Here is a 27,585-nt window from a genome sequence, read left to right as displayed (position 1 = left end):
ATGTTACATCAAAAGTCATGAGAAGTTATTTGTAGAGGATTGAAATCTGTATTAAAAACAGAAGTTACAATTATTCTTCTACGATTTAAACACATTCCACAATTTTGAAAAATATAATGTATTTACCGCAGTAGGTATGTGTGGGTATGTTAGGCCACACGTTACTATTTAACTGACAGTGAGCACATTATTGACTGAAGAAAATATCTTTATTATTAATATTTTCTCCTTAACTAAGGGTATCTTATCAACTTTATTGTGTTTTAAACAAAAAATGATAAAATAATTAAAAAAATTGACAGTTCTAATTGTTAATATAATAAATTCATTGTCAACAAATGCAATCTTATACACATTATTGTATTGTGTGTGGCCTAGCTTTGGCGTATTACTCTGAAAATTGTATTATATTTTTACAAAATTTTGAATAATTATTGTTCATAGAACAATATTAACAGTTGTTTTCAATAGAGAATTCAATTCTCTACAAATAGTTTCTGATGACTTTTGATGTAAAATAATTAGGGAAGCAGGAATTTAACAGCTTAGAATTTTACATTGAGTTTCCTATGGCCCGCTTTCCAATTCACCACCCGGTACCTATAAATCATATCTATCTATTACCTATTCTCTGCTCCATAAGAACAGAGCTTTATTGTTTTCAAGGTACCTCTCATTGTCAATTCCGTTGGCTGTGTGTGAGTTATTGTATAATGTATATTGAAGAATGCTGAATTGCAATTTTTGTAATCGCTTTATCTTTGAATACATATTTGAAACAGTATGTATTGTTCGGGTATATTATGTATGTTTGTATAATCTGTTCTTTATCTATAATTGTATTTATGTATATCTACATTTCTCCAAGAAATTAACGTACCACCTTAAAAATTGGTCATTTTTTATGTCTCATATTTCCTAAACCTCTTTTCCGATTTAAGTGATTTTTTAAATGTTATAGTCGTATTTTTGAATAATATCGTTGTAATAATATTGTTGCTAGACAGGTAAATTGTCATTGTATACCGGGTGTACCAGTCAAACAGTAATTTTTTCTCAAAGTTCACCACACCCTGTGGAATATTCTTGCATTTATAAAGTACTGAAATTAAAACCCAACTATCCGCTGTGAGCTCGTACGTAGAGGGGATATTTACAAATTCTTGAGCGCCAGTAGTGGCAAGTCTGTAAACGTTTACCGGAAATTTGACATAAATGTCAAAGTGATTAATGTAAAATTAAAATTAAAAACATTAATTATAAAAAATATTAGTTGGTCAAAGCTGTGGTATATATTTTTACCTTAAATATACTTACGTTTTAAATACTGAATTTAAGTTTTTTTAATGTTCCGTAATATGTAATTATAATTTAATCTAAAAATCTTAGCGCCATCTATACGATAATTGTGAAAGTATCCGAAGTAAGAAATTCATATTTTATCAATAGAACGTCAAAATGATTAGCAAAATCTTAAAAAAATTGATTACAATTTAATTAATTTTTTGCGTTGTAAAAGTTAAGCGATAACAATTAAATAATAAATTTAAAAATTACCGGTGAAAGATAATTCCAGTAATCCGCTAGGAGCGCCACCAGCGAAGCTCAGAGCCTATAGCCTCATGTGTTCTTAACATTCTGTTTTTCGATTCATTCGCTTATGTTGGATAGTAAAAAAAGTTAGGTAGTACTTTAACAACTAGCCTTATTTTTCATCAATACAGGGTGTTTTTAAATAAGTATGGCAAACTTTAAGGGCTAATTCTGCATGAAAAAATAATGACAGTTTGCTTTATAAACGTATGTCCGAGATAGGGGGTGTTGATATTTTTCTTACAAACTGACGATTTATTTATTACTCTAAAACCGGTTGATATATGCAAATGAAATTTGGTGGGTTTTAACAGAATTTCATGTTTACCATTGGTGCACACATGGGTCATATTAACCGTATGCGCGCCAATGATGAATAGGTATTAAATGCCTAATTGTATATCAAAAACGCACAATAACTACCTCTTAAAACACACCAAATTTTACTTGCATATTTTAACCAGTTTTAGGACAATAAATAAATCGTCAGATTGTAAGAAAAATTTTAATAACCCTATCTCGGAGACGAAGCATTTGCACACTAGCAGGTTTATAAAGAAAACGCAGACTGTCATTATTTTTTCATGCAGAATTACCCCTTAGAGTTTGCCATACTTATTTAAAAACACTCTGTATTGACGAAAAATACGGCTGGTTGTTAAAGTACCTAACTTTTTTATTATCCAAAATAAGAATGAATGAACCGAAAGCGAATGAATAAAAAACAGAATGTTGGCTATAATAGCCTAATAAAATAAAAAAATCAAAATGTAATTCCGTACTAAATACAGGTTGGAACTAAATTTTTATCAAAGTTTCTCTCTCTCTTGTCGTTTCCCCATTACTGAGGGATCGTGATTTCCCCCAATATCCCTAACAATGTTTCTCCATTGGTCTCTATCTTCAACCGCTCTAATAACTTCGCAGAATGAGTTTCCAGCTGAATTCTATTTGGTCGGATCATCTTGTTGGTGATCTTCCTCTTGATCTTCTCCCGGAACGTTTCCAGAAACAAATTAATTTCTATCAAACTGTCGTCACCTCTGCGATCCACGTGACCAAAGAATTGCAGAATTCGTTGCAGACATATTGTGGACAGTCTTTTATCAAAGTTTAGGTGAATACAAAAGATATTTTCAAGGAGATCACTGTTTAAATAATTAAAAAGGGGTCATTTTTGCACAATATTTACTATTTTCACTTCTCTGCAGTAATTCACGCTTTTATGAAGGTCTATACCATTTTTTTCTACAAAGTTGAAGAATAAAGCTTTCACTTAAGATTTACTAAATTAAATTTGACCCCAATTTATTTAAATAACTATATTAAAAATTTAAAACACAAATAAAATATGCACCATAAAATATTTTGTTTTATACAAGAAGCTCATGTTACCAGTATAAAGCAAAAAAATTGGTCGAAAAATATTTAACAATTTATGAGATAATGAATTTTTTAACCCCAGCGACGTTATTTAAAAAAGAAGTAATAAACAAATTAGAACAATTTTTAAATGCTAATTTAAGGGGGGAGTTTAATTAATATATACATAAAAATAAAAATAATGAGATCTTTTATATTTAAATAGCGCAACTTCTCCTATAAAACAAAATATTTTATAGTGCTTATTATTTAAATCGCAAATACTTTTTTTTTGCAAATTTGTTTTTAAAGTTTTATATACAATTCTTTAAATAAATAGGGAGTCAAATTGAATTTAGTAAGTCTTAGGTGAAAGACTTACCCTTCAGCTTTGCAGAAAATATTCTAAACACCTTCATTAAAACGTGAATTACCTCAGCAGTTAAAAGTAAATATGGTGCAAAAATGACCCTTTTTTAATTATTTAAACAATGATCCCCTTATATGATTTGGATACTTTCTTGGAAATAGCTTTTGTACTCACCTAAACCTTGATAAAAAATTTGTTCCAACCTGTACGAATTTACATTATTTTGATTTACATGTAGTGTAATTTTATTTTACTAGACTAGACTATAATTATGTAGTCGGGTTTTAATTTCAGCATTTTACAAATGCTAAAATATTCCACAGGGTAACGCGAACTTTACGAGAAAAAATCACAGTTTGATTGGTACACCCGGTATATAATGACAATTTATCTGTCTAGCAACAATATTATTACAATGACATTGTTAAAGAATAAGGCTATAACACATTAAAAAATCACTTAAATCATACAACGGGTTCAGGAAATTCGAGACATCAAGAATGACCAATTTTTAGGTGGTACATAGGTACGTTAATTTCTTGGAGAAGTGTATTTGCCTGTCGCTTGCCATTATACCATAACAACAGAGCTTCTTTGTTTAAGCTCATTTGCAATGCCCATTCATCCTTGGATTGAAAAAGCTGAATCTGTTTTCAAACAATGAGTCTCGACAATTCAAATCTATTTTTCGACTTTGGTTAATTAAAATTTATTAGGTTTATTATTATTATCTATATTTGGGTGTTTTGTGTGTTTTGTTTTATTTCATTATCTTTTATTTTGTACTAATATTGACGATTTATGTAATTTCGGTAAACTATATTTGTTTTTATTTTTTTCCCGACTTTTTGTAAGCTTTGTCCATAAAACTGTAAAATTTTCAGTAACAATAAAGCATATTTCTATTCGATTCTATACAAGCGTTTTTGCTTCTTTTGTCGCGGGGGAAAAGGGCCCCGCGACAAACTTTGATATGGGGCCCCCATGGGGCTAGCTACGCCACTGCCACTAACTTACATCTTAACGGATCTTTTGAAATGAAACTGCCAACATTAAAATGAATGACTAGTTAAAGAGGGAAGAAATGAGTGAAACAAGGTTGCGTTTTGTCCCCCATGTTATTTGTATTCTGAACATATCTCTGAGGAGGTACTGGGAGAGCTACACGAAGGTATATTAGTCAACGGAGTTTAACCAGCATTAGACATGCCAACGATGCAGTAATTTTTGCGGATAGCTTGGATAGTTTATAAGCAATAAGTCGTGCCTATCAGGTATAAGTAGAAAATATGGAGTGGATCTCAATACGAAAAAAAAAATAAACAAGGTTCAAGTAAAATACTTGCCAAACGCGAAATATTATATTTACGGCTTTTAGTAAACCAACAACCAATTGATAAGGTAAACAGCTACACATGTCTCGGTACCAACATAAACAGCCAATGAGATCACTCAACTGAAATAAAATAACAACTAGGGAAAGCAAGATCTGCGTTTGTATAGATGAAGTCTTTTTTTAGAAGTCACCATTCACCACTTGGTTACCAAATCCTATATCATCCGATTTTATTATTGTCATTATTATACGGGGTACGTAGAGTCTTGGACATTTTTTGAAACCTCTTTAGAAATGCTCTAGACTTTTGAGATGTGGTGTTACAGACGGATCCTTAAAATGGACAAAGATTGTGAGATTTTTAATAAAAACAAAGAGCGCAAATGAGAATATCTTGCTATTATTATGAGAAATGATCAGAGATATGGTTTGCGGTAACTCATCCTTTGAGCAAGGTATGCATTTGGAAGCAGAGGACTAGAGAAAAGAAGAATAAACTTGGCTCCAAATCCTGAGGCAGCGGAACAATATGTCTACAACTATTCCGAATAGGTGCAAGCAAAGTCTTAATAGCCATGCTGATGGCCAATATTCGGAAGATATTGTCACCGTCTGACGAAGTGGTATATATTAATAAACATTTTCAATTTGTGTCTCTTAGTAATAGGAGGATTATCATTATCAGTATATGTATTGATAGTCCATTGTGAAGTTGTTTATTACTTAGTGGCACTTTATTTATTTTAAGTAACTTTTTCTTAAAGTTCTTGTGTCAATGGACACAGTGCACATCTTTTTCTTCTTTTTTCTTTGTATGTAGGCGTTAAAGTTTGTGTCTTCTTTAATATTAGCCTCCTAAATTATTTAAATTATCGTATCACCTTTTTTTTTGGTCCGTCAATACTTCTTCGTTAATTTGGTGACTTATCTCGTGGTATTCGTACTATATTATGATCTGCCATTCTACTAATGTGTTCGTTTCACTCCTGTTTCCGTTTTGTCACATATCCATTTTTGTCTTCTACATTACATGCTCTTCTTATGTTTTCGCTTCTCTCCTTATCCAGCAGACTTTCCCTGATATTTTTCTGATAAACCTTGCTTCCTGCTTTATTATTTTCCCATCAATTTCGATATTACATCATAGTGGGTATTTTAGATGTCATAACTCAGCCTGAGGGTTATGAGTGCGAAGACTGGGTGGATTACGTAGCTCAGATACCACGTTCATGCTCACAACCGGTCCCAAGCCAGGATAAAAGAGGAGGGTTAATGGACCAAGTTAACATCCCACCCATTGTAAAAGAAGAGACGGCTCAAAAAACCGATATAAAGCCTCGAAACCCGACGTCACAGTACACGAGATACATTAATTTAAAATAAATAAAGTAGTATTAACTATTAGTAATAATCTGTGCATTATGAGAAATTGATTCATTCTTAAAAAACAATGAATATATTGTTAGCTAACTCTACACAATGAACAAATGAACAGTTGCAAAGTCATGAGCCACTACGACAATAAAAAACACTTACCTACATGGTAACATGCGGTAATCGTGTTGAATCTGATTATAATCCTAAACTATTACATCACTCTCAACAATCGGTAACTGAAGAATGGAGAAAGTGTTTCCATATATCAGATGTAACAGCAAGGTAACGATGTACCTATTTATGTGTAAAGAGATGCAAAACGTAAAAAGCAGTAATATAACCTTATGGTTTTACAAACCGCTTTAAAATTCTATTTATTATTTTAAAATTAAAAAACGTGACCTTTAAATTTACTGATCCATTAGGTAATCCGGTAACTGAAAGAATTTGTTGTTTAGCTAATTTTGTATGCTGACGTTACATCATAAAATGCAAATATGTACTATTATTTTTTTATTGTAATCTACCTGTCTCGACCATGTAGGTCACTGACACAGGTACAATTTTATTATGTTTAATTTACTATTTTATTATTTTTTTATTTATTTAGCTAAAATGACTCGACAACTAAGGCCATTGGCACGGATTACCTTTATTCTGCAAGTAGTAGAATACAAAGTTTTTTTGGCTTGGGCACTTAGACATTTAACCAGTCATTAGATAAATCTTTAAATACGAAATTTATAGGAGAAAGGAAAAAACTGGGGCACTCGCGTCTTATGTAGGTTACCGTCAGAACATTTTTTATAATTAACAAGCAATAGGTTAAAACAGAATTCATATATCATTCTCATTCAAATTTTATACAAGAATTAAAACAATAATTATGTACCTATTTAACCTGCCTTTATACGTGTCTTCTATTTTAACCTAGTTCCACGCGTGTTCCCCTCACAAACATCAATTCCTTTCAACTTATTTCAAGGAAGGATGAATGTTCCTTGGGCCACCATTAAAAAAATTATTACCTCCTTCATGAACTTCATTTATTCAGTTATTCATGTCGAATCGAAACTTCAATAAAATGAGAAAGGTACTTTGTGCAAGAGAACTGAAATTAGACTTGAGAGTGAGGCTGGCAAAGTGTTAAATTTTCTCGACTCTGCTTTACGGGATAGAAGCATAGACACTTAACGCATCGACTACTAAAAAGTTGGAAGCATTAATTTGAACTGTGGATGTATACAAGAATCCTGAAGATATCATGGACCGAGCATATAACAAACAATGAGAAGAATCAACAAAAGACTGAAGGTATTGGAAACAATCAAGACACGAAAGCTGCAGTACCTGGGGCATGTTATGCGTAATGAGAAACTTTAAAAGAAATAACAAAACAGATTTCAAATCCCTTAACATACATAATAAATTCATGTCTTAATTTAGGCATTTTCCAGATATATTAAAAATTGGAACTATTAAACCACTATTCAAATCTGGCGAAGAAATATATTGTCAAACTTATAGGCCTATAACACTGATCTCAAATATAGGCAAAATATTTGAAAAAATAATTAAAATAAGACTTACAAATTTTTTAAAAAAATTTAATATACTATCTGAATGTCAATATGGGTTTCAAGAGGGAAAATCAACGGAAGATGCAATCTGTACTCTAACAGCTAACATCTACAAAGCTCTTGATAATGCAAAACCATCTCTTTGTATATTTGTCGATTTAGCAAAGGCATCGGTTTCACATAAAATACTGCTGAATAAACTTCAAAAATATGGTATAAGAGGACTTGCATATAACATCCTAGAAAGTTATCTGCTAAATAGACAACAACATGTTTCTATAGATGGAGAAATCGGTAAAGGAAGAATTATATCTTACGGAGTACCACAGGGAACACTCTTGGGGCCAATTATCTTTAATATTTATATCAATGATCTATTTAGACTGAATATCACAGGTAAGATAATAAGTTTTGCAGATGACACAGCTATTTTCTATGATGCAAATACACGAAATAACTTAAAACAAAAAGCTGAAACAGATTTTGCTACAATTCAAAAGTGGTTTCAGTTTAATAAACTTACCTTAAATGTAGAAAAAACAAAATATATGCCATTTACATCATATGTTAATAACCTTCCAAATCTTGGCCCGTTAAAAACTGATGCAAAAAATGAAATTCCACATACATACGAAATTAAATATCTAGGTATAATAATTGATAAGCATTTACGATGGAACACCCAAGCAAATAATATAGTAAATAAATTAAGAGGACTCTTATCAAGATTTAAATTTTTAAAAAAATTTTTAGGAATAACTCATTTACGAATTATTTATTATGCACTTATACAATCTCAACTCACATATGGTCTTTTAGGATGGGGTGGAATACGCAATAATTACTTACATTCTATAAATATTATTCAGAAATGGATAATTAGAATTATATACGGGAAAATTTAAGATATTCTAGTGAGCTGTTATATAACGAAAGTAAATTTTTAACTGTACGTAAATTATTCTGCTATAAAGCCCTTATACATATACATGAAAAAAAGATAATATTAAATTTTAACAGTCATGCCCATCAAACTAGATATATAAAACATAATGCAATTCTACCAAAATGTAATAAATCCATCCTCCAAAGATATGTTGGTTACATAGAGCCCAAATTGTACAATTTACTACCGGATAATTTAAAACAATTTAAAAATTATAAAAAACATAGGTATAAATATGAAATTAAACAATGGATTGGGAGCAAATCAACAAAATTTTGCGAAGAACTTATTAATGGACAATTCAAATAAATAAAGTATGAAATAAATATCGAAAATAAAGTTTACATCTATAGAGATTTTTATTATCAACTGCAACATTCCTTGAATTGATGGACACATTTATATCACAAATTACATATAGTAAAATTAGCATATTTTTATTTTTTTCTTATTTAATGTTAGAGTTTTTAGTATTTTTATAAATTCCCATATAACTGTATACATTTATACAATTGTTAAATATTTTTTGTTTTTGTTCATATTGTAAGTTAATATATTATATTTTTAAGTCTCACGCACAAGGGGTGCTACTTTTGTATGTATATTAATAATATATATACAAGGTAGCTCAACTTCAGTGAGTTATTTATGTTTATTTAGGTAGTACTCATTATGCTTTTTATTTTTTGTAAATCTTTATTGTTATTCCTAAATAAATATTATTATTATTATTATTATGAGAGATACAACTTCAGTTGATTATACAGGGGTAAATCCAGGGCAAGAGAAGTGTAGGAAGGAGACGAATCGCGTGGTTGCGTAACTTGAGGGAATGGTACGGATGCACATCAACCGAACTATTCAGAGCAGCAGAATCTAAGATCAGAATAGTCATGATGATTGCCAACCTCCGTCGCTGAGATGGCACGTGAAGAAGAAGATGTCGAATCGGACAACTTTTTTATTTCGGAAAATGTTCGGGAAGGGGCGTTTCGTAAATGTAGAAGCTTCTAAACTTTGGTGCGTCCGGCAACTGGGGTACACTCAAAAATTTGTCGAACAGTATTACCAGTTAACTGCAAATATTTTTGTGATTCAACGCACAAAAGAACAAAAAACTAGTAAAATTCTTAGGGAGATTTATATCCAGCAGTGGACAAGCGAAGATTGAATGATGTAGAAAAAAGTGGTGCAAAAAAAACTTAAAATATAAGGTCAAACCCCGAGTAAAATTTTTACAAGAATAAAAAACCGCTAAATGCGGTTTAAAGTAGCGCATACAATATTCCAGCTACAAAAGATCTGATATAAATATTACGTGGCGCGAAAATGTATTTTCATTTTGATGCAAAACAAAATTCTAGTTTTATTTTAAAAGATTTTTCCATAATATTTGCTAAATTCGAAGTAAAACGCGCCACAAAAGAGTAAATTTGATACAGTTTAAATTTTGAAACTCTTTTGTGGCGCGTTTACTTCAAACTTAGCAAATATTATGGAAAATTTTTTTAAAATAAAACTAGAATATTGTTTTGCATAAAAATGAAAATACATTTTCGCGCCACGTAATATCCACTAAAACTACATAAACCATTTAGGAGATAATCGTTAATTGGATTATACTTTTGTAGCCTAATAACTTCTAAGCAGCTTAACCGATTTTGATCACTAAACATGAGTTTGAAACGTATTGACAATAAGTATCTGATGCATCTAAGGTCAAGTATGATAACTGAAGGTATTACACGAATTATTGAGCTTGAAAAACCGTTTTTCCGATAGAAAATAGATTTGGTCATATTTATGAAGGCTATAACTTAAAAATTCGAATTTTCGCGGATATGAGGTATACACTGTTAGATTCGTCTAGAGTTCTTCTACAAATGCTCAGTTATTGGCGCAATTCGTAAGTTGAAATTTTGAGTAATTGTCGAAAAACCAAAATTTTCAAAGTTTAGTTTTTCAGTTTTTCGGCTATATTGAGCCGTGTGTATGTCTGATCCTGACGGCTTGAACACCATTTGAAAGCTTGATTCTACACTATTGATTTGGTGTATTTGTTGTTCTCTTGTTTCTTCTTGAACCGAAGATATATACCCCCAAAAAATATGCCGTTTTGTATTTACCAAGTCTTATAGCTGGCTTATGGGTGGTCAAAAGTCACAAACTACACCGGTTCTGAATCAGTCCTGACTCCCTCTTAAAAAATTCAGATCGGTTTAACTTTTCCACATACATACATATCCACAAACATTTTCCCTTTTTTAAATAGAAATTGAGTCATATATCTGATCTCGGTAACTTTTGAATGGTAAAACCGATTTTTAAAATTAGACATGCGTTGGAAAGGTAATGATCAGTACTATAGAAGGTCGGACTTAAATTTTTGAAGTTTTTGGGAGTTTTGGGGACGAGAACGAAAAACAGACCCTAAATAGGAAGGGCCGTAAAATCCACACCCTTGGAACAAAATGGATCGTTGACATATGAATGGGTGAGTCTTTTTCCGAACTTTAAGATGGGAGTTGGCCCAATTTATAATTCAGTCAGATTTAGAAAATCTAAAATTTCGTGTATATATAGTGTCGCGTGTAGGGGAGTGTGTGTGCGCGCCACTGGCGAGAACTAACGTTCTCTGTTAATAAATACAGCTTTTAATATATTATGCAATATTATTAAAAACAGGCGCATACCTATCTATTTCTTAAACTTGAAATTTAAGTAATTAAGCGTTTTATTGTTGAGATAATGCTCCATGTAACGCTCGTAAACTTTCACTAAAGGTGTTATTATATTTGAATGTTTACTTTAAAATTGCCAACACTAATTTGGATTTTAATGACTTAAATAAAAGGTTTACGACATCTACTAGATTGTGCGCTGCATTGCAATATAAGGCTTATTATTTCTTTATTTATATGAATTTTTAAACTGTCCTTTAGTAGTAGTTTCAGTAACAACTATTAAATTCAGTCATTCAGTGTTACGAAGGCTGTACATATACAGGTAGACCAGGGTTGATCTGTTAAAAAACGTTTATTTTTGGATGTGAGAGGTGGCATTCGGATTTTTGCAGATAAAGTTAGATAACAATTTAAATAATAGAGAGTTATTGCCACCGGCAAATAAAGGATCCTTTATTACAGGATACTTTAATAAAGGACAAATACAGGACGGGTCTAAAAGAGTGGTATTGCAAACGCAGTTAAAGAATCTTTTATTTTGACAAATGACATGAAATATTTTTGTAAATATAAAAATAACCTATAAAATTCCATTTGTCGATATAAATTAAAATAAGATAATTGAAGAGTAAAACGTTAAATTTAATTATTTTGTCATTTAAAGATGTTTAGAGAACAACATAATATATCCCATAATACTTATCGTTCAATAATATGGAAGTGCAATAAATTGTAAATACTATTTTAGGAGTTTTTAAATACTTTTGCATTATGGGTATATGTAATGGGGAATTTCTGGAGAATATATTATTAGGGCATAGTGGATATCCATTTCTCAACTACAACTACCGAATGACACCATTCCAGAATTTTCAGACAGAAGTTGTGTTTTTATAATCCATCACAAATCCCTTCAAGAATTGTTATTGAAAGAACATTTGGTATTGTGAAGAGATTTCCCATTTTACCATATGTAATGAGATGCAAGTTACCTTTTATTCAAAGAATAATATCAGCTTGTTCAGTTTTACATATTGCAGTAGTACATAATAGAGAAGACATTGAAATACTGGCAAATGAGTGTGCTGTTGATATTGATATGGAAGCTGTGGCAGTACATTTTCAACCAGGAGCTAATCTAATGCGACTAAATTGTGTGTGTGTTTGTTTAAAATTATTGTTCGACATTTAAAGCTAGCGCTTAAACTAATTTTATTTTTATTGGACTGCAGTTTGTTAATAAATTTATAAATAAATATAAATATTATATTGGTGACTGATTTTAAGTATTCTATGATCATTAGCAGGTTTTAAATAATAAATTTATAAATATATACATACATGCTACTGGCGTTTGATCTTTTATCCATTATGGCCCTCTCTTTCTTTCTTTTCACCTCTGGATAACTAGTTATCAGGAAGTTTATCTGACAGATTAGATACTAATAGATATCTGACAGAGAAAAACTTCCCGTTAACTAGTTATCCGGAGCTGAAAAGACAGATACTAAGGATACTGTTATATAAACTTCCCAATAATTAGTTATCTGAAAATGAAAAGACCTCTAATCTGTCAGATAAACTTCCCGATATACAAAAAGATAATAGAAGAATTAAGCTTTATGCTGGTTTTTATTAATTTTTTTGGCAATGTTTAAATAAACAAATACTGATGGCATGAAATGGATTACGAACAAGGAGGAATGAAGAAGGAATTGGAGATTGTGTTTACCATTAAACGCATAAAACTGCAGTATCTGGGACACATATGATAAATCAGCACTGTTACTCCCTGCTGCAGTACATATTGCAAGGTACAGTCAAAGGTAAGCGAAGACCTGGTAGAGGGAGAATATCAATGGAACTGTTTCGAATCGCAGCTAGCAAGGTTACGATTGCTATATGATTTCCAACATTCGAAACGGATAAGAACCAAAAGAAGAAGATGGCATGAAAATGAAAGTGTATTAATACTTTTGATTAAAAACTTTATAGATTCTAATCTATAAAAGATTAAATTTTCAAAAATAAATACTTGAACCTTTGTTTTATTTTGTTAACCTGTTGTTATATATCTGTTGAATAGAACTCTATTTTGAATCTAGAATTTTAACAAATCCTAACTTTCATTAAAATTTATTGATCTTATATCTTCAATCTCTTATATCTTCAACAAATATTTATTTCTATAGAAAAATGTAAAATATATTGAGTTTAATAAATGAGTTACTGATATTTTAAGTCTGATCATTGTAATTAGTAACAATTTAAAATTATTTACATAATATTCCTTTTTACAACTTCTTGTAATAACTCAAGCTTCAATAAAATGTTCTTTTCTATATTCGTTTGGGTCAAAACATCAATAATCTATATCTCAGAATATTACTTAGAGTTGTTTTTAATAAATAAAACCCAACATACAACTTTAATGATGGAAGTTTAATCAAATATCAATCCCACAATACATAAATTATCAATCCAAAGAAGCGACAAGATAAATTCAAAATACAAGTGAAGTTAGACCTTTCTTCACATTTTTGACACGTTATGTCAAAATAAAGGAACTTTTATTAAAATAAAGGTGTCCTCTAATTTTCCTTAAATACAGGCGGCCTGTATTTTATTAAAAGACAAAAATAAAAGACGCAATACTGCGCATGCTTATATGTCAAAATAAAGGATCTTTTATTACAGGTCGACTTAAAAGACGTTGGCAATAACTCTCTAATAATAATAGACATATGCTCCTTCTCAAATATGCCCGGAAGATTAATAAAAATATTGAATATTTAAAAATTTCGAAAAACTTCGATTTTTTTTTACTTTCTTTGCTTATAAATTTAAAACGATTTGTTTTGTAACTAAGTCGTAAAAAAATAAAATAAAGATAATTGAATTTTGTATGACATACGACTGGTTAGAAATGTCTTAATGTATTACCCTTTCTGCAATATATGTAGCAGTAAATACAAAATAAGAGGGCAAAATAAGCGTGTTGTTATGCCATGGTTTCTAACCACTTTGGTGGCACTTGGAACCTTAGAAATTCGCTTAAAAAATTCTTATAACATACTTATACCGTCTACCAAATTCCATTAAAAGCCACCTAATGGATTTTGCATAATAACTATGCAATCTAAATTTTTTTAAAAAAGTTCAAATTTTTAAAAACTTTCTGAACAAAAAGTAGACCATTTATAAGTTGTCTTATTTTTTACATATAAAGGGGCGCTCTACCTATCAATACACATTAACGAATTAAAAGCGGATTATTTAAGCGGCCCCAGCAATGTTTTAAAATTATAAATTATTTGGCTTATAAACAAATAGCCTTGTTTACCAATAAAAAAATTAATTCTTAACAATGCAGATATTCAAAACCGGTATAATTTGACTTAAACTTTCAAATGGTGTAAGCACAATTGCTATTTTATTTTTTATTCAAAAGTTGTTCAGATTCAAGAATTGCAATTTTTCGATTTTTTGAAAGTTCAACCGCGTTTATCTCGAAAACTATGCATCCTACGAAAAAACTTGTGAACATTTCTTGCTTAGAATTACCCAAGAAAATCGACATCCGGATCAACTGTTACCCAAAAAATTCGTGTTTTACGGGTCAAAACAAGTAAAACTTGGGTAAGTCCATCTAAATAAAGGAGGCCGTTGGACCCCCTCCTTCCTGGCGACAGCACTAATTTGTTTATAATTTTACAACACTGCTGAGGTTTCTTAAATAATCCTATTTTAATTCTGTAAGGTGTACTAGATAGGTAGAGCGCCTGTATATTTTTTGTTCAGAAAGTTTTTAAAAAATTTAAACTGAAAAAAAATATATTGCAAAATAATTATGCAAAATCGATTCTGTCGATTTTAACGAAATTTTGTGGACAGTTAACCTAGGTTATAAGATTTTTTTATGCGAATTACGAAGATTCTAGGTGCAACCAAAGTGGTTGAAAAACATTGAACAAAATCAGAATTATTTTGCTCCCTTATTTTGTATTTATTGCTATTTTGGAGAAGGGTTAATAATTTAAGACATTTTTAACCAGTGAGATATTATAGAAAATTTAAATATTTATATTTTATTTTCTTACGACTTTGTTTCAAAATGAATCGTTTTAAAGTTATAAGCACAGAAAGTAGAAAACATTCGATGTTTTTCGAAATTTTTAGATAGTTTAATTTTTTTATTAATCAATTTTAATTTTTTATTAATGTCCCGGGCACATTTGAGAAGGAGCGTAAGTCAATTATAGTTATTGAAGTTGTTACGTAACTTTATCTGCAAAAATCCGAATGCCACCTCGCACAGGCACCTCAAAACAGATCCGCCCTGGTCTAGAGTTAATTCGGAAATATAAATATAGAGTAAACAATCATAATTATGATTGATATGATATAATAATAATTGTGTTCTTCTAAACGGTTTTGAAATGAACAAACTTAAAAGAGATGAATTATTATTTTTTTAAAAATGAATAACCATTTTCAATTTCGTTGCAAAACGAAAATACAGCCGAACCATATTCCAGTCCATATAATTTGTGATATAAATGTGGCCATCAATAATTCAAGAAATGTCGCAGTTGATAATAAAAATCTATTTAGATACAATTTTTATTTTCGATATAATTTTTTATTTCTTATTTAAGTTTATTTATTACAATTATTGTCCATTGATAAGTTCTTCGCAGAATTTTGTTGATTTGTTCCCAATCCATTTTCCCAATAAGATAAGTCACCAATCTGTAGAAATATTGGCCGACCGCCCAAAGATGAAGTGACAACCTTCCATAGCGTTATTAATCCGCTAATGAACAAGCAGAATTTCTTATGAAGATGAACGAGTGAAAGAAGGAGATATACATATTTCTGTTAAAATATTATACTTTTAAATATCTTTAGGAATGTTGACCATAGAATATTTTTAAGACCATATCATTTAAATATTATGAGACTGATCATCACACATAATACCTACTGTATGTTTTCTTATTTATTACAAACTATTTCAAAATTACCTTGAAACACTCAAATAAGCCATCGAACTTAATTACACCGCTTAATATTTTTTTCAATCAAATCGTATCTTTTATATCTAGACATATTGGTCAAGGTTCTCTTAAAATATTAGTTATGAAATAAGACAACAGTTAAGTGGGATTCATAATCAAAAGAGATTATACAATCAAATATTATTTGTTGATGTTCCGCCATATAGAACAATTTGGTGTTAGAGGAAAACTTTTACTTTGGATTTTTAGGTTAGGCCTTTTTTTTGACCAATTATACTATACTACCTCAGTAACTTTGAAACCGTTCATTTTAGAAGGATTATGCATAGAGCCTTTTTTATTTCAAATTTAATGTAGAACATTTTTATATAGAAGGTTTTTTATGCTAAATCGTATAGTTTTAAAAATATTTACGAACAACGTAAAAAACTACGAATTTACCGATTCCTTCCCCCTCTCCCCCCCCCCAAATCCGACGCTCAAAATGGTGTGACTTTTCTGAACATTATGTGGACCATATAGAACAATTTGGTGTTGGAGAATAACTTTCACTTTGGATGTCTGGGTCTGGGTTTGGGTCTAGTTATACCATACTAATTATATTCCATAAATGTACCTACTAGATAAAATGTAAAACTTTAAATTGTACTATGTCAATGACCATTTGAATTTAAGGCATAAATAAAAAAAAGCTTGACATCAAACTTTGATATTCTTAAGTATCCTACTAGATATGTGATAGAAAGTGTACTACATTTTAGGTAAACCATTTGAAACATGTTGAAATGAAATATTAAAATATTTTGAAATACTTATGAAATATATTTTTAATTTCTCAATAATATCGAAATATTTAATATTTAATATCTATATATCGAATCAAATCGATTTTCATTTAAATACAGTCCATTTATTAAAGGTGTCATAATAAAACAAATATTTTCTAGAATCTAGATAGACAGGCGACATTTATAAATATTTATTTGATATACTTTCCCAACCACATTTAATAATAATTTACAGTTGAAGCAATAGTGCAAATATGAGTAAATATGAAATAATTTTCTTGAAGTGGTATGCATAATAAAATATATTTGATTTTCAATAGGTTTAAAATGCGATTTATGGTATCTAATAATACAGAACTATTAGCTGTATAGACCATGAAGTCGACTTTACTAAGTAACAAAACATTTACTCAACACACACACTACACATTATATTATAACCTGATTGTACCATGTTAACGGCCTTACTTGTATGCATAAGGCATTTAAGCTAAATAAAAAAATATTTTATTTAAAATATGACAAACATGACAACGATTTTCATGAAATAGAATCGAATATGGACAACAATAAGTAAATACCGTAAATAAATAAATAATAGTCAATATGAAAATTCGAAATCAATAGGAAAAATCAAACACAGTGGAACCTCGATAAGTCGGATTAATTGAGACCGCTGCCGATCCGGGTTATCGAAAATCCGGGTTAGAAAATCCGGAGAATAATGTAAAAGTTAATAAAATACATATAAACCAATACACATTATAATTGCAAAAATATGAAATACATATGCACAGTACATCTAAATCACGTACAGTTGTATACATTCAGTATTGTTTATTTCTTGGTAAAAAACTCAAAGTGAAAAAATAGATAAAGGTAGGTTTTGTTTTAATTTGATTCAGAGTTGGACCACCATCTCCATATAGCTATTTCAACACCTATGCGTCCTTAGTGAAGCTATGCAGTCATAACTCTGAAACAATCAACAATCCTGCCTATTTAAGAGAAAACAATGTTTGTTTTGTCTGATGAAAATCGGTCCGGATTAGCCGGACTTCCAGGTCATCGGAGGCCGACTTATCAGCGTTCCACTGTATGACCAAATGGAAATATTATTTGTAGGTAGCGAACAAATTGCAATAACAGAAAAATATCAAAAATATTTTTCTCAGATATAAGAGCAGAACAACAAATAGTAAACAGCATAACAGGTCCGAACATCTTCGTCGAGGAAGTGGAAGCAGCAATCATATTCCTTATAGGCCTGGATCTCGCGTACCAAAAAAAAGTTTGTTAACAGCAAGCTGAAAATTTGTTAATAGCTTAACGGTGTCTAGCCGGACAAACTTTGATGTACGAGAACACTGGAACAGGTGAAGTTTTAATTGTGGAACAGGTTACAAGTTTTGAACGTTAGACTACGAAAACGTCCCATGTATTTTGTCGGACAGAACATTCAATTGATTTGTTAGCCTTTCATTAACCCTCGTAAGGCGGTACGGGGTGCAGGTGCACCCCAGACATCGTTTTTCTTACCTATCTTTTTTGATAATTTTTTTTTTATTTTTGTCTATATTTTTATTCGTATTAAATTCAATTCTAAACTTATTCCATCAATTACAGCAATTAAAATTCTTTTCGTTTACGTGCTTTTAAAAAAAATGTCTATAGGGTGCAAATGATGAAAATTTCATATTGTGAATTATACGTTTCTTATATTCCACCTGGAGCTAACAGAGCTATGGGACAAGGTAGGTGTTACTTATGACAGAGAAAAAGAGACCGAAAGTCCCGGCATAACTGTATTGTGGGTAAAAACTATGTGTGGCTCATTCTGTGAAAAATTTCATGTGTTTGTCTTGCAACGATAATAATTTTTTTAAGAAGAAATGAGTACTTTTTTTGTAAAATTATGTTTCATATAATAATAAATAAGTCCTAAGTATGTTTAAAATTAATTTCCCCGACGTTCACATATAAAAAATGGATATACAGATGGGGTGCAAATTCACCCCGCACCGTTGTTTACGTAAGAATCTAAGCACCGCTTTACGAGAGTTAAACTCTCGTGCAAAAATCAGACTGCTATTTACCACCACTATAATCCCTGTCATTTGAAATGGTCTACCGACAAACATTTTTCATTGTAATACAGTTTGCTATGGAATAAACTTAAAAACCACCTGTTAGTTTTCACAATTATAAACTTGTCCGGATGACAAGTTCCACAATTTGGTTTTATGAAAGTTCTGGGAACAAGAGATGTCCTATTCAGCTTACAAGTGCGAATCCAAATATGTAGAAATATATACTGTATCCTAATACATGCCTGTCTAGGTATTCGACAAAATTCAGTACGATAAAATGATGCAAGTCCTGCAACGTATAATCAGAAAGGGTTATTGGAATCAATTAGCTTTTGTTAAAGTAAACGAGATATAGTTCGTCCGCTATAGCTTTTCCCATGCGTCACGATTCATTTTCAAACAAATTAAGTCAAAACATAAAGTGAAACGTACGCCGATGTGTGTAGTATATAGTATATAGTATACAGTATACAAAATGTATATACATATCGACGTGTGTAGTATATAGTATACAGTATACAAAATGTATACAGGGTGCTTCATCTTATTCGCCTCGGTCTCTGTATGGAAAACGACTTAATATTTTAAAAAAATTTCTTCACAGAAATATACAGGGCCTTTAATACTACAACCTAAAAATACTGTGAATTATACAGGGTGTTCCAAAAAAGAGTGGTATATCAAAGTTTTATTTTTTCTTATGGAATGCCCTATATCTGATGACATTATTAAATTGACCTTAAAAATTAACTTAACTTTCATAAGGGTTCCCTATACCTAAATACAGGGTGTTTTGATTTATTTCGATTTTTATAAAAATGTAAGGTTTTAGAAAAAAATAAATATCTACGAATCTAAACAGCAGTAACAAATTCTTTCTTGGATCTTAATAACATACTATTTAGCATACTTAAACAGATGCTTATTGCAACAAATTTTTTTACAGGGTGGTCAAAATATGAGATTGTTCTATTAACAAATTCAAGCTGTAATAACTTACTTATTTTAAATAGAACACCCTCTATCTTACTCGTCTATCGCGTAGAAAATTTAATTAGCTTTCAATTTGTATTAGGGTTTCCTATACCTATCTTTTTACAGGGTGGTCAAAATATTAGATTGTTCTATTAACAAATTCAAGCTGTAATAACTTACTTATTTTAAATGGAACACACTGTATCTTACTAGTCTATCGCGTAGAAAATTTACTTAGCTTTCAATTCTTATTAGGGTTTCCTATACCTATCTCCCTTCATTTTTTAAATATTTAAAGATTTCCTAATTTGTAAGCTTTAAAAATTAGAATTAAGTACACCTATGTCGTGTTTATGTACAACACATCACTAACACCGACAATATACTTAGAAAAGATACTATCATTAATAAAATTTTCATTGTTATCATGTAATCACACAGAGTGCTGTATTATTTTAGTTGAGTTTGGCCTACATGTGACATTAAATAATATGTTTATATTAAACTGCATACCCTATATTAGATGCCGTATTCTGGAAGATATTTAAATTATATTTCATTCCGTATAAATATTTTCCATATCTTAACCCAACGGTTATTAAGTAAATTTAAGAACACCACTTTTTGTTTGAATCTTTGAATCGCAATTACAAACAATAAAATGCAATGGCTACTTTGACGAAAACGAGCCTATTGTACAAAAATATGTAAAAATGGGTATTTACAGAATAACATGGAATTTATATTTACAGAATAACATGTGCATTGAGAATATTTACATGGAATTGTAGAGATTTTAAATATGTTCCATTATAAAGAATAGAATATCGAGTATGTCATTTAAAATAAGAACACTCTGTGTGATTAAATGATAATAATGTGAATTTTATTAATGAAACTATCTTGACTAAGATATTTAAGTATATTGGCGGTGTTGATAATGTGTTGTACATAACCACGACATAGGTATTTAATTCTGATTTTTAAAGCTTACAAATTAGGAAATCTTTAAATATTTAAAAAATGAAGGGAGATAGGTACAGGAAACCCTAATAAGAATTGAAATCTAAGTAAATTTTATACTCAATAGACTAGTAAGATACAGGGTGTTCCATTTAAAATAAGTAAGTTATTACAGCTTGAATTTGTTAATAGAACAATCTAATATTTTGACCACCCTGTAAAAAATAGGTATAGGAAACCCTAATACAAATTGAAAGCTAAGTAAATTTTCTACGCGATAGACTAGTAAGATACAGGTTATTCCATTTAAAATAAGTAAGTTATTACAGCTTGAATTTGTTAATAGAACCATCTCATATTTTGACCACCCTGTAAGAAATTTTGTTGCAATAAGCATCTGTTTAAGTATGCTAAATAGTCTGTTATTAATATCCAAGAAATAATTTGTTACTGCTTCTTAGATTCGTAAATATTTATTTTTTTCTAAAACCTTACATTTTTATAAAAATCTAAATAAATCAAAACACCCTGTATTTAGGTATAGGAAACTCTTATGAAAGTATAGCTTATTTTTTAAGGTTAATTCAGTAATGTCATCAGATATAGGGCATTCCATAAGAAAAAATATAACTTTGATATACCACTCTTTCTTGGAGCACCCTGTATAATTCACATAATTTTTAGATTGTAGTATTAAAGGCCGTGTATATTTCTGTGAAGGAATTTTTTTAAAATATCAAGTGGTTTTCCGTACAGAGACCGAGGCGAATAAGATGAACCACCCTGTATACATATCGACGTTCGTTTCACTTTATGTTTTGACTTAATTTGTTTGAAAATGAATCGTGACGCATGGGGAAAGTTATAGCGGACGAACAATAGCAGAGCAAATGAAAATTCTGCGAGGTATTCCATAATGATGTATATCTCCTTTAATATAGACATGTGGTTAGAAGTAATATTCCAAGAAATCTCACAATACACGGAAGCAGGAATACAAGCAAACAATTTCAGATATGTTGATGACACCGTAATTTTTGGCGATAATGATTAAGCATTATAGCTCTTACTGAACAAAGTAGCTAAAATTAGTAAGAAATGTGACCAAAAATAAAAAACTCACGATACAAAGCAAGAATGCGAGAAGTGCAGTGTACCATCAATCAGAAAACCGAAAACGACAGGATGAGTTAGTCCATGTGTGGTGAGACCGCTCCCGTCTGGAAAAATTTCAGATTCGGTTTCTTTGTTGATTCCTATTCAAAACTGTCCCCTTTAACCCGGCACCTGCCACGTGGGGTGCTACCAGCACCCCATAACACATTTTCATCAAATATTTGGTATTTCAAATTTGTTAACCGTCCTGTGCGTCATAGTAGCTTTCAATAATATTATATAGCATAGATCTGTTTGTGTTTGAAGTGGTTATTTAGTGTCATTCTGAAATTGTAGCTCTAAATTCGAATTGGGGTGTTATCATCTGGCAGTAAAATTTTTTTATGTTTTTGAAAAACAGGTCAGATTTACATTTTTTTATTGTAATAACTGATCTAAATTATTAGTATATCCTCTATACTCAATAAATTTTAATTTTCTTAGATATTTTACATCACTTCATTTATTATGGGTTGGTACTTGCTAATTTGCTTATAACACCTTTTTAATTTTATTTTTTAACTTATATAATATATTAGTAGCTAATAAGTTAATAAAACATGTTTTTTTTATATTCTTGTGTAACTCAACACATTATTTTGTTTATAAATAAGTAGATCACAGAAAATTTTTAAGGGGTGCTGTGAGCAGCCCACGTGTCAGTTGATGCTTTGCAAAGCCACGTGGCAGGTGCCGGGTTAAACAAATCTGAAGGGTGCCAGGCGGAATTCTTGGGCAGAAATTGTTTAAACAATTTTTTTAACAAATACAAAAGGTCACGTTTTTTTGCTCAGGAACATATATTTTTAAACTAAAAGGGAAGTTCCCTAGGTTGGCTGTATACCATATAGTTAAAAACTCTAACAAGAAGTAAAACCACTTCTATGTAAATTGGTATATTTATTAAAACTTAAAAAATCCGAATGGATTGAATAAAATATGTCCAATTCAGAACGTTTTCAGACCTATAGGTCCATCATCAGTGAATGTGCATACTTGCTAAATAGCCCCAGAACCAAACAATGGTTGAATTTAAAATTCAATTTACATTATTTAAAAATAATATTAAACAGGCTAAACGCCGATGTTAACGGATATCGCCTATGGGAACATGGTGAAACCCTACCAAAACCTCAATCAACCATCTTAGGCCAACTTTGACTATAAAGTGACTTTATAAGTTTTAATAAATATACCAATTTACATAGAAGTGGTTTTACTTCTTGTTAGAGTTTTTTATATATTTTTAAGTTTTGTCGGTGATTCTGAACAAGAAAGGTATCTTGTAAATTTTCTCAAAAATTGATAGTTTTCGAGTTATAGGCGATTTAAAATCTAAAATATGCGAAAATACGCATTATCGAGACTTAAAAACTCATATTCAAATTACTATTTTTGAAGATGCCAGATACTTAAATTGAAGACTAAATATTCAGCTTCCAGATTCTGAAGAGTGATCGCGTCTAACTTTAATTTATACCGTTGTTTTTTATTTGTTAAATATGCGTGTTTATCCGATTTTTTTGTCGGTGCGGCGCGCTCCGTTTCAAAAATCTCCTATTTTCCTTCGAAAAATATTTTTTATAAATTCTTTGTGACATTATAAATAAAATAAGTTTCTTGACATTTTTCTCAAAAGCTAATAGTTTTAAAGTTATAAGCGATTTATAATTCGAAAATGCGTTTTTTGTCATTTTTCGGATTTTCAATCGCTTATAACTTAAAAACTATTAACTTTTGAGAAAAATGTCAGGAAACTTATTTTATTTAGAATGTCCCAAATAATCTAGAAAAAATATTTTTCCAATGAAAATAGGAGATTTTTGAAATGGAGCGCGCCGCACCGGCAAAAAATCGGATAAACACGCATATTTAACAATTAAAAAAAGAACGGTGTAAATTAAAGTTAGACGCGATCACTCTTCAGAATCTTGAAGCTGAATGTTCAGTCAGTTCAGTCTTTAATCTAAGTATCTGGCAACCTCAAAAATACTAATTTAAATATGACTTTTTAAGCCTCGAAAATGCGTATTTTCGCATTTTTCAGATTTTAAATCGCCTATAACTCCAAAACTATCAATTTCTGAGAAAAATTATAAGATACCTTTCTTGTTTAGATTGACCCAAAAAATCTAAAAATATATGTTCCAGAGCAAAAAACATGATGTTTTGTATTTGTTTAAAAAAATTGTTTAAACAATTTCGGCCCAAGAATTCCGCCCGGTACCCTTCAAATTTGTTTAAAGGGGACATTTTTGAATAGGAATCCACAAAGAAACCAAATCAGAAATTTTTTTCTGACGGGAGCGGTCTCACCACATGGACTAAATGTAAACATACACATGTTTGGGAATATTAGCTGGGCCTGGATAGTTAAGTGGGACCATTTCCAGGAAATGAAATAAATAATTGAAAAAAGACATAATAGTTTTCATAGTAGCATCCAAATGTCCTAAGTTATTTAAAATAAATAATTTAAGTTTAAAATTTAAATCAATAATACGATGCCCTATGTACCCTAACTATTTTGTTATGTTATGGACCAGAGTCTTGTACTTTGGCTGAGGTAACAATCAAGAGGCTGGAAGTATCCAAGATTTGTACTTTAAACAAAATTCTTAAAATTTCATGGATGGACAAAATATCAAATATAATAGTACTTTTCAAGTACTCAATAAAATTAGGCAAGTACTCAAGTACAATTCAAGTATTCAAGATGTGTTTTTTAGAAAAATTCGTAAAATTTTATGGATGGACTAAGAGTACTTCAAAAACGTCTACTTTAGTTGTAATTTAATATCACCTACAATTTGTATCATATTTGGCTATTTTTTATATAGTTATATTTATATCCAAATATTGCAACTATTTAATTATTTTCTTTTAATTATTGCGTTAATTCCGTTACTTTAAAATATAATATGTGTGTATTTTAATTAAAACGAAGAAATTTATTATTAAAGGTCAATAAGACTGCTTACTCACTTGAATTGCGTTAAAACGCGGTGTATCTTCCTCAAGCAATTAATTCCACAATCAAGCAAACACTGGACACACTCGGCTAATCACAGCACAACAAAATCCCTCGATAAACTCGACGAGGTCTAAATCACAACAAAACTAAAGCCACTGCTTACTTTACAATTCTGATGATGTTTGACCCCGGTAAACAATGAATGACCTCCTACCACAATATATATAGCCGAATCAACGAATTACGTTTATTTCATAGAGATAAATTATTGAATTATTTTCTCCAGATATAAACTACAAGATAACAAGACATAAATAGAAACATCAAAAGCACTTAATATTCTATGCCCGATGTACATAAATTCTTCAACATCTGAAGAGAACTACACAAGAAGATATGCTTATAAGTCGTCCGGACGTATCATTTTTTGTGACCTTGATCTTATTAATATTTTCAGGTGAAAGTAGTTCAGATTTTCAACAAGTAGATGTTAAAATGAGGTTTGTTGTGTTAACATAAATATCGAAAGATTATAAAAAATTAAAATAAAAATGTATACCATTTTTATTTAGTTGCAATGCGAAGGCAAAACAATCATTCTTTTTCACTTAGAACAGGGAGCGCAGTCCAGCATTCTGATTCGACGATTTTCGACTCTTATTGGAGTCATCATCGGAGATGCGTAGGCCTGCTGCTCTCTGCTCGAAATGATCAAACCTTGAAAGCTTATCCCCACATTGCAACTGACGTGTATGGATTAGGTGACTAGCGTCATCTGGCAATTGAAATGTAAAGTTTTCAATCCTAATAGCAACATTAATAATATTGAAAAATATTAAAAATATTAATAAAAGATTTTTAAATTGAAAACATATTGGTCCATTTCCCTGGTACCACATCCAAGGCTTCTAAAATTTGCAAGCCAGATGGATGCTGCAGTGAAGACAAAGGGAAGGAATTCTAAAGTTGCAATGTGGGGATAAACTTTCAAGGTTTGATCACTTCGAGCAGAGAACAGCAGGCCTACGCCTCTCCGATGATGACTCCAATAAGAGTCGAAAATCGTCGATTCAGAGGGCTGGACTGAGCTCCCTGTTCTAAGTGAAAAATAATGATTGTTTTGCCTTCGCATTGCAACTGAATAAAAATGGTATACATTTTTATTTTAGTTTATATTAGTATTACTCCTATAGAGTAACTAGGTTCATTTTCCGTTGGAACTTTACCAAGCTGCAGACGGGGGTTGTGAATTGCAACTTTTTAGAATTCCTTCCCTTTGTCTTCACTGCAGCATCCATCTGGGTTGCAAATTTTAGAAGCCAGGATGTAAAGGCAACTTTTCCCAATATTTTAACTGCAAAATTTATTTGACGATACTTATTTCTAATGCGTCAGGCGAGCGGTCTTTTTCGGCTTTTAAAAAGAATAAAAATATTTTTAAGGTCAAATTTGGGTGAAGAAAACCTAGACGCATTATCACTATTGTATATAGAAAATAAAGAACTGGAGAAACTGAATTGCGATAATATTGTGGCATATTGTAGCAGTTTGTGAACGCCATGTCAAGAAAAAAAGTGATCTAATTTTTGTCTTTATGTATTTTTTAGTATTTATTTTACGTATGTATTTTATGTGTTGTTTTGTGAAACTTTCTGTTTTTAATTTATGTTTTCAAATGTATTTTCTGGAATATTTTTTATAATAATAGTCTCCAGTTTTATACCGCTGACGCGCCTTTGGGATTATAGCAGGGTAGTCTGTTATATCTAGGGCCTACGGTATACAAGGAGGGTAACATGGCCAGTGCTACGCTTCAACCGCTTATTATTACCCCTGATTTTACCCAAGTTACCCAAGGTACTCATTTTATTCAGACTGAGTCGACCTGAGGCTTATAGACATTTTAAAAATGTCTAGTTGCTCCTGCCAACGCTGAGATTTGAACCCCGGCCTACCAGCACTGGGTGTCACAGCGTGTCAAGCATACTACCGCCTGAGCTACGCCGGCCCGGGATTGTTTTTACGTTGGCTATTCTTCTTTCTTGTTTAAAAAAAATATTTTATGGATTTTACAATAAACCTTTATAGTTAATGCATGCGTTTTCTTGTTAAAAAACTGACAACAAATAGCAATGAATGGGGCGCCTAAACCTCCAGCGCCCAGGGCCCGAAGTTAGGTTAAACCGGCACTGCAGAGAGCAGCAGGCCTACGCATCTCCGATGATGACTCCAATAAGAGTCGAAAATCGTCGATTGAGAGTGCTGGACTACGCTCCCTGTTCTAAGTGGAAAATAATGAATATTTTGCATTCGCATTGCAACTGAATAAAAATGGTATACATTTTTATTTTAGTTTATATTAGTATTACTC

General features: G+C 30.8%; 1 protein-coding gene across 2 annotated transcripts in view; it reads right to left on the bottom strand.

The window, feature by feature from the left end:
* Positions 1 to 25,426, bottom strand: part of LOC114348679 (inactive hydroxysteroid dehydrogenase-like protein 1) — a 127,392-nt gene extending 101,966 nt beyond the window's left edge. The window contains exon 1 of one of the 2 annotated variants that reach the window (XM_028299196.2): positions 25,226 to 25,426. The gene's annotated coding sequence lies outside the window, so the exon portion shown is untranslated. Of the gene's footprint in view, positions 1 to 8,141; positions 8,242 to 25,225 lie in introns of those variants that run through there. The other variant, XM_050657191.1, reaches the window with a different exon arrangement.
* Positions 25,427 to 27,585: the final 2,159 nt, after the last annotated feature.

This window comes from Diabrotica virgifera, chromosome 7 (genome assembly GCF_917563875.1).
Source record: "Diabrotica virgifera virgifera chromosome 7, PGI_DIABVI_V3a".
Lineage (NCBI taxonomy): Eukaryota > Metazoa > Arthropoda > Insecta > Coleoptera > Chrysomelidae > Diabrotica > Diabrotica virgifera.
This window is presented reverse-complemented; position numbering and strand designations above follow the sequence as displayed.